The sequence below is a fragment of the Octopus bimaculoides genome, chromosome 7 (assembly GCF_001194135.2).
Source record: "Octopus bimaculoides isolate UCB-OBI-ISO-001 chromosome 7, ASM119413v2, whole genome shotgun sequence".
Classification (NCBI taxonomy): Eukaryota; Metazoa; Mollusca; class Cephalopoda; order Octopoda; family Octopodidae; genus Octopus; species Octopus bimaculoides.
In genome coordinates this window covers 60,456,865-60,471,611 of record NC_068987.1, presented here as the reverse complement: position 1 = coordinate 60,471,611, position 14,747 = coordinate 60,456,865, and the positions used below count along the sequence as shown (strand labels likewise).

The following is a 14,747-nucleotide window of genomic DNA, read 5'->3' as shown; positions in this document are numbered from 1 at the left end:
CACTACAACCCTCACTACCACCACCACCACTATCGCTATTACTATTACTACTACTACCAATGCTGTTGACGGTTGATTTCTTTAAAAAGTATAACAACACTAATAGTAGCGTTCTCTGTTTATCTCAACACTATTGCGACTATTGTTGTTACTGCTGCTGCAGTAGATGCAGTTCTATTGATGGTTGCGGTTTATTATTGCTGCTGTTTTCCTTGCTGCTACTACTGCTACCACTGCAGTTATTACTGTTGCTGCTCTTGCTACTGCTACTGCAGAAGAAATGAAGTGACATTTTATAGCTACACTTCTACAAATATTGTATGTTTTACTCTAATGTTTTTTTGTGGCTTTTCTGTTTTTTTTTTTTTTTTTTTTTTTTTTTTTTTTTTTTTTTTACATTTCCTTAAGTTATAACTAGCTTCCAAAAACAAAGTTAGTGATTTTAAGAGATAATATTTAGTATACATAGAAGACTTGACTTTTGCACTGGTACCACTTGATATCAAGTTATGAATAATCAAATAATCAATGCCATATCAACTTAAAGATGATATTATTATGAGAGGACATTCAACTAATAGTTTTCTGGCTGTTGCTCTTTCAATTACTTAACATTTAAATAATCCTGTTCACACTTTTTTCTTTATTTCTCACTTTATTTCTTTTTTTGTCTATTATTATCTTTCATCCCGTCTTTAAGCATCCAATACTTTCTTTGTGTTTTTCTAATTGTCTTGTTTTTTTCTTTTTGTTGTTGCATTTTTTGCTTTGTTGTTGCATTTTTTACTCTAACACATAAAAAGAAGAGTTTGTTGAAAATTCTCAACTTTGTTCTTTCCTTTCTAACTTCTGCCTCAATTAACAAAGATTGGGATTTGTTCTGAATGCTAATTTGTGCTCTTTCTGTCTGACTTTTCACCAGACAGAGAAAACTGGCACCTCTTACAATATATTCTTTATATTTTGTTATAAAATATAGAATAAAAAAAAAACACTCCAAAAACATACCTGTATGTTGTAAAGACTAGCTTCACTTAAATGAACTTTTTGTAAGGAGTGATCAAATGTAATTTTTTTTGTGCGTCTGTGTGCGACGGATGAGGCAAAAACAAAAATCAAACATTCAGTCTTTAAAAAAACAATAACAATCACCATCATCATTGTCACCACAACTACCACCATCACCACCATCATCATTATCATCATCATCATCGACCTATTATCATCATTTAGGCATCTACTTTCCCATGCTTTAACAGGTTGGATAGAGTTTATTGAGGTGATATTTTATAGCCAAATCCTCTTCCTGCTGCCACCTCTCACCTATTTCCAAGCAAGGTGACTTTTCCCTATGGCTAAAGATGTTTTCACACAAAAGATTGAAAATGAAAGTCACGGCTTGTTTGACAGTGATGCTCATTTACAACTGCCACACAATATTGGACTCATACGACAGACCAACAACATCAGCAATGTCAGTGATTGTCTTCTGACGATCTTCAAGCATAAGCTGATGAATCTTCTTCACATTTCTGGGGATGACACTCACGGCAGAACTTCCAGATCACTCATCATCTTTCAAAGATGTTCTTCCACTTTTGAAGCACCCATGCCACTCAAAACATTGCATATGACTTGTTGCCTTGTTGCCATAAGCTTGCTGAAACATACTCAATGTCTCTCATTATATATATATATATATGCGAATGTTTTTTTTATATGGCACCATTTTTACAATCCTGTAAATAAGCTTATATAAAAATATTGTTATATATATTTATATATATACAGGTGAGTGGATAAATGAAAGAAGGGCACTCAACCAATTTACTGGGAGTTACATGAATCAAACTGTTTTGATCCATATATATATCATAAATATCATAGATATATATTCTTTTAGTTGAACAAATCAATTCCAGAACTTATTCTTTGTAAGCCTAATACTTATTCCATAAGTCTCTTTTGCTGAACTGCTAAGTTACAGGGATGTAAACACACCAAAATCAGTTGTCAAGCGATGGTGGGGTTGGGGGCCAAACACATACACAAACACACAAATATGTACATATGACAAACTTCTTTCAGTTTCCGGTTACCAAATCTACTCACAAGGCTTCGGTTGGCCTGAGGCTATAGTAGAAGACACTTGCCTATGGTGCCATGCAGTGGGACTGAACCCAGAACCATGTGTTGGGAAGCAAGCTTCTTACTACACAGCCACGTTTGCACCAATATATATATATATATATATATATATATATATATATACTGATGATACACACACACACGCACACACACACACAAACTCACATGACAGGCTTCTTTCAGTTTCTATCAGCCAAATCCACTCCCAAGTGGTTGGTCAGCCTTGGACTATAGTGGAAGACACTTGCCTAAGATGCCCTGGAGTGGAACCAAACCCAGAACACTGTGACTGGGAAGCAAACTTCATATCCTCACAATACCTCCTGCACGAACTATAACACCTAATACAAAGCTAAAATGAATGAATCATTAAGTTTGCATTCATTGGAAAATGAAAGACAAAGCTGGAATGTTGTAAGAATTCTTCATCATCACTAAAATGTCATGATGGCTGTAATTGTTAAAACTGTGGTTGACTGATCAAATGACCACAAATTGAAACCTTACAGCAGGCATTGTGTTTGTGAATTGCTTAAGACAAATGGGACAAATTACTCTGCTGTGTCAATCTGTTTGGCAGTCTGCTTGCCTGCATGTTTGCCTGCCTGCCTGCCTGCCTGCCTGCCTGCCTGTCTGCCTGATGGTCTGACAGACTGAGTATCTGCATGTCACCTTTATTTTAATAAGTAGCTGATAAGTTAAAAGGAAGAAAAGAACACTCCAGTATAGGGTACATGCTGATCAAGCTAAAACAAAGCTCAAACACCACCACCGCCACCGCCGCTGCCGCCACCGCCGCCACTACCACCACCACTGTCATTGCTACTGCTATTATCATCTTCATCACCACCACTTGATTACTGCTGTCACTGTCACCTTCATCATTGTTGTCTTTGTTGCTGTCATCATCATCGTCATCATCATCATAGAGATTTTTGTGATTCTTATGGTCATCATACTTCACTGTTATCCTCTTCATTGCCACAGCCATTGTCATTATTATCACTATAATCATCATTTTCATCATCGCTGTTATGACTGATGTAATTGTTATGTTTCTCATTGTCACTATCATTGGTTTATGTCCACTTTCTATGCTGGTGTAAGTTAGAATGGTTGTCACTGTTTGAATTAGCACATATTCATGAATATTGCTCATCTAGATAAGGAAGACTGTATCTAGCTTGTGAGTCTCATTTTTGATTTGGTTTCTTGCTTGACGCTCTTTCAAACATCAGCACTTTGCAGAGTGAACTGGGTGCTTTTCTTCATATCATCACTAGGAAGCAGTGCTTGATAAACCATTAAGCAAAATAAGCACATGTTTAGGGCATCAAGGGAAGCAAGGGGAGAGGGATCACAGAAATGGTAAATAGTTTACAGCACAAAAGAAATCACTTTAAACTTGCAAAAATAATATTTGGGGTGCCTTATCACAATTAAGTATAGAAGCAGATGTGTTACATATGACTAATTTTGAAGATCTGACCATAAACTTTGCACTTAAAAAATGTAGGAGAAAACTTTTCAAATATAAATAAAGTGAAAGTAAAAAAAAATATAAGCATTATTTTCTGTCTTACTATTAGTTTTGTTTTATTTTGAAAAATAAAATTTTATTTTATGGTTTAAAATTGTTTTTATTTTGAAGTCCATATATATGGGGGCACCATAATCTTTTAAGTGCTTAGAGCCTCTGGAGGTCTTAATCTGTCCTTACGAAAGAGGTATCATGTTCTTCACAAAACTAAAGATTTCCTTTCTTTTCACACTCTGTAAGGTGTACTGGGTACATTTTCTCATGGCACTGGTACTACAGAGGTAGCCATATCTATGACATGATTAAAAAAACCTCATAACTGAATATCTGCTTGCTCAAAGGCATCTTTATAGACTGAGAGACACAAAGGATAAGATAGCTATAAGCATGAATGATATTGTTAGGTCACAAACGTGACAGACAAAATAACTGAACAAGTAATTATGACAACTAAAAAATATAAATATTCTAATTTACAAGACTATTGCCTGTGTGATAACATGGAAAGAGATAATTTGATGAAAAATTGTAAAAAGAGATAATGGTCTCAGGTTTTGGCACAAGGCCAGCAACTTTGGGGAAAGGAGTAAGTAGATTACATTGACCCCAGTGATCAACTGGTACTTATTTTATCGACCTTGAAAGGATGAAAAGCAAAGTCAACCTTGGCAGAATTTGAACTCAGATTGTAAAGATGGATGCAACGCTGCAAAGCTTCTTTGCCTGGTGTGCTAACAATTCCACTGGCTTGCTGCCTTACTGTAAAAAGAAATAATCCTTTCTACTATAGGCACAAGGCCTGAAATTTGGGAAAAGTAGGTAAGTTGGTTACATCGATGCCAGTACTCAACTGGTACTTAATTCATCGACCCTGAAAGGATGAAAGGCAAAGGTGACCTCGGTGGAATTTGAACCCAGAATGTAAAGACAAACAAAATATTAAGCATTTCACCCTGTGTGCTAACGATTCTGCCAGCTTCCTGCCTTACTGTAAAAAGAAATAATGAAAATCTTGAATGATAGTAATAGTTCTTTCTAATTATGGCACAAGGCCAGTAATTCTGAGGAGATAGGGAAATCGATGATATCAACAACCCCTCCCCAATGCTCACCTCGTATTTAATTTATTGACCCCAAAAGGATGAAAGGCGAAGATGACTTAAATGACATTTAAATGCAAGAATGTAAAGAGCTGGAAGAAATGTCACTGACCATTTTATCTGGCGAGGAAATGATTCTGTCAGTTCACTGCAACAACAAAACCAATAACAACAACAGCAGCTGCAACAACAACAACAACAACAACAACAACAATAACAACAATCCTTTCTACTATTAGCGCGAGGCCTCAAGTTTTAGGGAACAAAAAGACGGATGGAATACTGCAATGCATATTGTCTGGTATACTAACAATTCTATCAATTAGCCACCTCAATAATAATAAGAATAACAAGACCACTCAGAGAGTACAAACCTCCGCCAAGGCAACACCGACATCCTCTCAACGATTAGCCAGAGGTAATTTGTAAAATGAGAATATCTGAAATAAACTCGACTGCTCTCACAAATGAGAATACTGAAAATGAACTTGGCCGCTCTCAAAAATTAAGTAAAAAAACAGGAAAAATAATCCAGAATCCTTGTCCAGTGCCAGATCAATCCAAAAATCTAATCAGTTCATGCCAGTCATGAAGCCAAACATCCCTGAAAGTTTCATCCAAATCCAACCAGTGGTACTTAAGATATCTTGTCCACAGCCAAACAAACATGACTGAAAACAATACTTCTGCCTTCGCTAAAGCGGAAGTAGTAGTAATAATAATAATAATAATAATAATAATAATAATAATTCTTTCTACAATAGGCACAAGATCTGAGATTTAGGGGGATTATATCAACCACAGTGCATAACTGGTACTTATTTTATCAACATCGGAAGGATGAAAGGCAAAGTCAACCTCAAAAATTTTATAGATTCCCAGGGATTTAGCTTTTCACTTCCCTTTGGCATCAATCATTGGTGTGTTGGCAGACTTGGCACCAGTAACAGACAAGTGTAAGCCTGAGACCATATACTCTCTTCTAAGCATGGAAAATGTCTTTTACTAAAGTAATCAATCACTCAATCACTCCATCACTACATCAATAAATACGATAAGAAGACATACAAAAAAAAAAAACAATTCTTAGAAATAGCCACTAGTAAGAAATTGGTTTCATTTTCCATTAATGGGAGAATTAAAGATAATAAAGTTACTACATCAAAGACCTGATAACATCAATACACCGTATATCTTCATTCTGAAGAGGAAGGAAAGGGAAATAAGTAAAATCTTCTCACTCTTGAGATTTACTCTTTTCAATCAATGATTTGTTAAGTTATTACATCTGTTTCGAGGATAGAATACAGATCAAAATGTTTAGCATCATCATGTCTACCATTATGTCCTGAGTTCGAATTCCACAAAGACTGATTTTGCCTTTTGGAGTTGATAAAACAGGTATCAGTCGAGCACAGGAGGGGTGGGGGTCAATGAAATTGACTAGGCCTCTCACCCAAAATTCCAGGCTTCATGCTTATAGTAGAAAAGCTTATTATTATCATCATCATCATTATATTAATAATAATAATAATAATAATAATAATAATGATAATAATAATAATAATAATAATAATAATAATAATAATAATAATAATAATAATAACAATAATAATAATAATAATAATAATTACAAAAACAAGACCAACAACAATAATAACGGTGTCAGATTTTGGCACAAGACCAGCAAATTCTTTTTTTGGTGGTGATGGATGTGGAGTAAGTCATTTACACTGACTCTGGTGCTCAACTAGTACTTATTTTATTGAACCTGAGAGAATGAAAGTCAAACTTGACCATGGTAGAATTTGAACTTAGAACATAAAGATAGATGAAATGTCACTAAACAGCTCATTGCCTAAATAATAATAATTAGGTAGCTCAAAACCTTCATTGACTACTATGCCATAAGTATGGCTATGAGGTTATAGGTGCTTGGTATCAACATGCACTGGAAAAGGTAATGGACGAAAAGGGGAAGGCAAAACCCTCTTGGATTTTGACTTCCAGACAGACAAGGTATTAGAGCACTGAAGGCCAGATATAGTAACCTTTAGGAGGGACAATCAGGAGGGCCTAAAAATTGACATGACAGTGCCCGGAGATCAACATATCATCATGAAAGAAAGAGGAAGGGTTGATAAATATGGAGACCTGAGAATTGAGATCACCAAGATGTGGCAGCTATGAGAGTCAAATATAAAAGTTATCCCTATTGTCATTGGAGCATTGGGTTCAATACCTCCCAACCTGAAAACCTGAAAAAAACATCTGAGAACTTTAGAAATACTCTACAATCTACGTGTATTGCAAAAGTTGGCATTACTTGGAACTGCACACATATCTTCAATCAACAACCTCACAAAATAATGATGATGATGATGATGATGATGATGATGATGATGATGATGATGATGATGATGATGATGATGATGATGATGATGATGATGATGATGATGATAATAATAATAAGGACAAATATATATAACATACAGAAAATTGCACTACTGAGCACTGCACAAATCCTACGCAAAACACTTTCAATACAGTAACCATAAGAGCATCACAGCAAACCACAGCACATACCCAAGGCACACAGAGCTGCGCTCGGTAGTGAAGTGAAAGCACGCTATAAAAATAAAACTACTGAATAATAATAATAATTATAATGATAATAATAATAATAATAATAATAATAATAATAATAATAATAATAATAATAATAATATGGATTTTGATTTTGGCACAATGCTAGCAACTTTGAAAGGAAGGGCTGGATGATACCATCAACCCCAGCACATGACTAGAACTTTATTTTATCACTCTTCCTCAACACTGCTCTGTTTTTGCATTATTCTAACTTCAGGAAGTCCATGGCACCACAAATGCATAATTTTTGTCTTTTAACTTCCAACCTCAGTAAAATTTGAACTTAGTATGTGAAAACAGAACAGAATGCAACTGAGCATTTTTGTCTCATTTGTGGTAATGATTCTGTAAGCTCATTACCCACGTTATCATTTCAAGACATCATGATTATCCTCCTCATTGTCGAGTCATATAAAACTAAATAGCAACATTTGTTAGTTGTCATATTCCAGACATTAACATTAAAATATTCCAGCATTGACATCGATTATGGCTGATGGTTAAAAAGTTTGCTTTGTAATCGCAAGATCTTTTATCTGGTATACTTCTTTGTAGACCATCATACGAAGAAGACAGTGCAAATGAGAGGAACTGACCAAGATTTTATTGCCACAAAATTAATACATAATGCATACCACCACCACCACCACCAGCATCCACCACTGCTGTCATTGTTATCATCATCAACATCACTGGCGGCAACAGCAGCAGTTTAACGTTCACTTTTCCTATGCTTGTATTGGTCAAACGGAATTTGCTGAAGCAGATTTTCTACAGCTGGATGTTCATCCTATCACCAACTGTCACCCTCTTTCCAAATAAGGTAATATTTCCCTTTGACCAGGCATGTTTTCATGGAAGATTAGAAATGAACAACATTGCTTGTATGATGATGATACTCCCTTACAGCTACTGCAAAAAGTCAGGACTCAGACTCACACATGCACACACGTACACTCACACACACACACACACACACACACACACACACACACACACACATTCACAAATTTTCAACATTATCTTAAGTGAATACGACTCCCAGAAGCCTGCAATTTAAGAGCAGCTAATAGCTAAATTACCACCTGACCCCATTGGTAGTCATAAATATTTCAAGACTAATCTAAATAGTCTTACACTTATGTTTATAAACATTTCCCACTTTTCACTTCACACATATTCATTCATTAAAACTTTGTCATATCTCTCACTTCCAATGTCTTTTTCATGCAATGATATCAAAAGACAGTGGAGGCGCAATGGCCCAGTGGTTAGGGCAACAGACTAGCGGTCATAGGATCATGGTTTTGGTTCCCAGACCAGACGTGAGTGTTTATTGAGCGAAAACACCTAAAGCTCCATGAGGCTCCGGCAGGGGATGGTGGCGAACCTTGCTGTATACTCTTCCACTACAATTTTCTCTCACTCTTACTCCCTGTTTCTGTTGTGCCTGTAATTCAAAGGGTCAGCCTTGTCACGCTGCGTCACACTGAATATCCCCGAGAACTACTTTAAAGGTACACGTGTCTGTGGAGTGCTCAACCACTTGCAAGTTAATTTCACGAGCAGGCTGTTCCGTTGATTGGATCAACTGGAACCCTCGACGTCGTAAGCAACAGAGTGCCAACAATCAAAACACAAAGAGCAAAGTGAGAAAGTTATAACTGTGTTTAACTCAAGGAGGTTAAAAAAAAATGGTCCTTAACCTGTAGAGATGTGTTGTTGTTGTCATTGTTATTGTTATGCAGTTCCTTCCAGTTAAAGCCATGTTGGAGCAGACACATAACAAAAGTGCTTTAGTCATGCCCATTCAGTGTCTCTTTTATGATATGCAGTACACACACACACACACACACACACACAGACACTCACACACACACACACGCACACACACATACACACACACACGCACACAACATACACACACACATGCACACAACGCACATACACACATGCACACAACGCACACACACACATGCTCATCATCCCTACATATACATATGTGTATATTCATGTGCACATGTGTGTGTGTACATATACATATGTATGTATGTATGTATGTATGTATGTACGTATGTATGTATGTATGTATAGCTTAATTGAAGGACTTTTAATGACACTTGCTTAGTCTGACTGTTTAACCACTGGTCAGTCCTGATATATAAGGTTAGCTGAGTTAGAGGTTAAAATAACCGTCTAAGGGATAGAAGTATCCATTATACTACCGGTATATTACCTTTGTTTAACCATGGGCATACATATGTAAGCGTATTATGCTCATAAATTATAGGTAAAGACAAAGACAAACATGAGTTTATCAAGAATCAAAATTTAAAGAAAACAGAAAATGGAGAAATATTGATAAACATCGATTGACTTACATCAATTATTATTTATTAGTTCAAATACTATTTTAGGTTTAGTCATTTACTTAACATCCCAAAGAGATACACAACCAAAATGGTATGATTATAACCATGTTCAACTTTTCCTTTTTATTCTCTAGGTTTTTCTTTTATTTATTCTTCAATCTGATGAAGCTCCATTTTTCAGATCGGTTTTATTACCAAATATAAATATTTTTTAGCATCTTAGTGGCAATACCATGCAACATTTGAAGCAGAAACAGCTGTTAGATGGGATGCAGTCTATTTGTATTGAATTAATAAATAATAATTGCTGTAAGTCAATTGTTGTTCATCAATATTTCTTCATTTATTTATCCAACCCATGCAACACTGATGATGAAAATGATGATTTATGTGTGTGTGTGTGTGTATACATATGTAGTGTGTGTCTGTATATATATTTATATATATATATGGATGTATATTTTTATATATGTATATATATATATATATATATATATATATGTCTGTATCTATCTATCTATATATGTATACATACATACATACATACATACATACATACATACATTTATATATACATATATGCGTATATATCTTATGTTATGTACTTTTTTTTTTATCTTTCATCTTTAACTTGTTTCAGTCATTGGACTACAGCCATGCTGGGGCACCTCTTGAAAGGGTTTTAGCCAAGCAAATCAATCCTAGTACATAATTATTTTTTTAAGCCTGATACTTATACTATTACTCTCTTATACTAAACCATTAAGTTACAGAGATGTAAGCAAGCCAGCGCTGGCCATCAAGTGGTGGTAGAAGATAAACACAAGCACAAAGACACTCACACACACACACACACATGTACATGTGTCTTTTTCTCTCTCTCTCTTGCTCTCTTTCTCACACAATCTCTCTCTCTCTCTCTGTATATATATATATATATATATATACCCTTGTAAATTACCAGTTCAGCAAAAGAAACCAACAGAATAAGTAGCAGGAGCAGGCTTTAAGAAAATAATATGTACTGGGGGTTGATACATTTGACTAAAAATTCTTCAAAGTAGTGCCATGGCATGGCCATAGTCTAATGACTGAAACAAGTAAAAGATAAAAGCTCCATTATTGAGTGTGTCTAAAACATTACGGTCAGATTTGAGGGAGATTTAGTTGCTATTTTTGCTTGTCAACTAACCATATAAACCTCACCACTACCACTACCATTATCACTACCACTACCACTACCACTGTCTACTATCTAAGTGGCTGTTTTTGCTGCAAAGAGTTGGCAGTATATACATCACAAAATCTAACTTTGTAAATCAATTCTGAACCAATAGGAAAATCTGTCTGGTGTTAATGCTCCATAAGTACAATTTCTCCAGGCCTGTGTCATGCAGTAAACAAACTGCAAGGTGAGTCATTCGACTTTTCATTGCACTGCTAATATTTTTTCAGATATCAGATCACACCAGTTTTTTTTTTTACCTTTATATAATGAAAACAAGTCATTTGCACATAGCATTCTCCTTGATGAGAATTATAGAACATGCAATACATTGTGGAAGCAATGTACTTTTGATTTGCTTATTCTTATCCTTTAACTCTTTCATAACTATATTTTTGATGGAATAGATTGGTTTTGTTTTAATTAATTTTGAAAATAATGAAGAATTTAGTAAAATGATTTTGCTATTATTAGTTGGTGTTTAGAACATAAATTAGCATGAAATTTTGATGGAAAGTTTTAAATCAGAACACTTCAAAGCAGGATTTTTGTGCCATAAAACTAAAAGTGATCTTAGGTAGGTTGATATTAACCTTTCCGTTACCATAATTCAGTTGAAATACTCTGCTTTGTCTCAATAAATTATTAAAATAATGATGAATTTATTCAAATAATTTTGTCATTATTAAGCTGGTGCTTCAAACATAAAATTAGCATGAAATTTTGATGTAAGATTTTAATTCAGATCACTTTAAATTGAGAACTTTATATCATAGAACTAGAGGTAGGTTTGAATTGAAAGGGTTAAAACTATACCACTTCATTTGTACTACCCCCCCCCCACCCATAAAAAAGCCTAAAAACAAAAACCCTTTTAATCCTTTAGAGTTCACATTATTGTGTCAAAATGAACACTTTTTTATTCACATTGTTTTGAATTAATCATGCATTATCTTGTAGGTGTGGACGCGCAATGGCCCGGTGGTTAGGGTAGCAGACTTGCGGTCATAGGATCGCGGTTTCGATTCCCAGACCGGCCCTTGTGAGTGTTTATTGAGCGAAAACACTTGAAGCTCCACGAGGCTCCGGAAGGGGATGGTGGCGAACCCTGCTGTACTCTTTCACCACAACTTTCTCTCATTCTTTCTTCCTGTTTCTGTTGTGCCTGTAATTCAAAGGGCCGACCTTGTCACTCTGTGTAACGCTGAATATCCCCGAGAACTACGTTAAAGGTACACGTATGTGTGGAGTGCTCAGCCACTTGCACGTTAATTTCACGAGCAGGCTGTTCCGTTGATTGGATCAACTGGAACCCTCATCGTTGTAAGTGACGGAGTGCCAACAAACAATCTTGTAGCTATGAAATTTTGATGAGGTAACTGTTAATTTTTAGAATGATATTGTAGGGTTAGTGTAAGAGGCTAGATCTGAAAGTTTGAACATAAAGCAGACAGAATATTTTGGCTGGATATGGCCGGTTTAAATGCTAAAGAGTGAAAAAAAACCCATTCACAATGGTATATATATTGCAATGTTTCACTTCTCTTCCTCAGTTTATTTGAGTTTAACATCCAGTTTCTCTTCCATCCAAATATTTGCCCGCCATTCAAAATCGCAAGAGAGAACAAATAATAAATATGATAAGTTGAATGTATTTGTCACTGGTTAGTCTGTGTCATATCCTCTGACATCTGACATGTCAGCCAATGGCAAAGCCTAACAAAGTCAGATCAATGTTTGTATCATTTTCTGTGATGTATATTATTTATTACAGCCAATAGTAAAGTTAAGTGCCATTAATCTCCCGATGACAATATTGTCGATGACATTTGCCAGGAAATATTGTTGAAGGTTTTCTACAGGCAATATAGTCTAAACATGCCAGTTTATATACAGGAAGAAAGACATGGAAATATGAGCAACACTTTGTTGTTGTAAAAGGTTGTATGTCAAAAGATGAAACCTGGTAGCACTTTTAATGCCATTTTGTCGAAAGAATTTCAACAATCACAAAAGAAGGCATGTAGAACAGAACAGTTGTTCAGATGAAACAGGAGGCGTGGTGGTGGTGGTGGGGGGGAATGAATGCCTCATCACTTTAGGTTTAACTCATTTATGAGCTAAGCATAAATATATTCATAGATATGTAAATATATTCATAGATAGGAAAATTTCTGTTAAGTATACATTTAAATATATATAGACAGAGATATACATGTTTAATCACAATGGGATACAAGCATCATCATTATCCTCATCATCACTATTATCATCATCATTGTCATCATCATCATCATTTAACGTCCGTTTTCCATGCTGGCATGGGTTGGACGGTTTGACAGAAGCTGACCAGCTGAAGGGCTATTCAGGCTCTATGTCTGTTTTGGCATGGTTTCTAAAATTGGATGCCCTTCCTCATGTCAACCACTTTACAGTGTGTACTGGGTGCTTTTTACACAGTACTGGCACAGATGCTTCTAACGTGGCAACAATACCTATGAGCCCACGAGATTAGGGACCCATATTAAAAAAACAAAGACAATAAGCCCTAGTACTTGAAATGTCATCAAGGAAACCTTGATGATCATGTGGCCTGCTAGAAATAGCAGCTACACCTCTTTCAAATCTAGTGCTGTTTTGATACCAACCCATTTCAATCGGTTTCTAGTTCTGTGATACAAACTTCCTGTTTTAGAGTGATCTAAATTAAAACTTGCTATCAAAATTTCATATAAATTTATATTCCATTCACCAATGTTATTTTCAGTATTTTCAAAATTAATTGAAACAAAGAAAGTGTATTTTACCAGAAGGATGGTTAGGAACGGTGGGGGGGGGGGGTAAAAGAGCAAATGTAATAATGTGGTCCTAGAGACATTGTCTGAAAAAAATAAAAACAGGATGGTCATAGTGGGAATGTCTTTGATTATAAGTCTGCCAGATGAAGGCTAGCCTGAAACTAAGTGATAATGACTAGTCTTTAGAAATAATCTATCTTTCTATTAGGCTTAAAGTTTTAGACAAAAAGTGCTGTTCTTGCAGATATTAGTGGTTCCAAACAATGCCAGAGATGACTGGCTCTTTTCCCCTATTCTTTGAACTTAAATTCCATTATGGTGAAATTACCATTTTTATCTCTGAGTTGACAAAGTAAGTAAACAGGTTGCCTTAAGAACATTGGCCATTCTTCATTGATTTGGTATGGAAAAAACAGGCTGTACCTTATTGGCTTTAGAGGCTCTCTAAAGTCAATAATCACAGACAGTATATGATCAAATAGAAATTTATTAAGACTGTAAGTTAGACACTTTTTCCATATCGAAGATATGAGGAATTTCAATAAGCTGATTGTTTCTATATGACTCACAGTTAGCAGCTGAACGGTGCTAAGAGAATGCAAATATAATATACATGCATGCATGCATACATGCATACATACATACATACATACATACATACATACATACATACATACATACATATCTACACACACACACACACACACATATATATATATATATATCATATATATATATATATATCATATATATATATATATATATATGGATAATTGTCCATATGGACAATGGATAATTGTCAGTTCATTACAACTGTTTCTTATGCATTTTTTAATAGAAGAAATAGAACATTACTCCATCAGAAAAAAACTGTAATCATCAGATGAGAAGTAATTTTACAAACAAAAGAATATC

The 14,747-nt window shown here is 35.2% G+C and overlaps 1 protein-coding gene across 6 annotated transcripts in view; it reads right to left on the bottom strand.

The window, feature by feature from the left end:
• LOC106867691 (tumor protein p53-inducible protein 11) overlaps positions 1 to 14,747 on the bottom strand; it is a 553,124-nt gene that overhangs the window by 381,577 nt on the left and 156,800 nt on the right. The window lies entirely within an intron of this gene.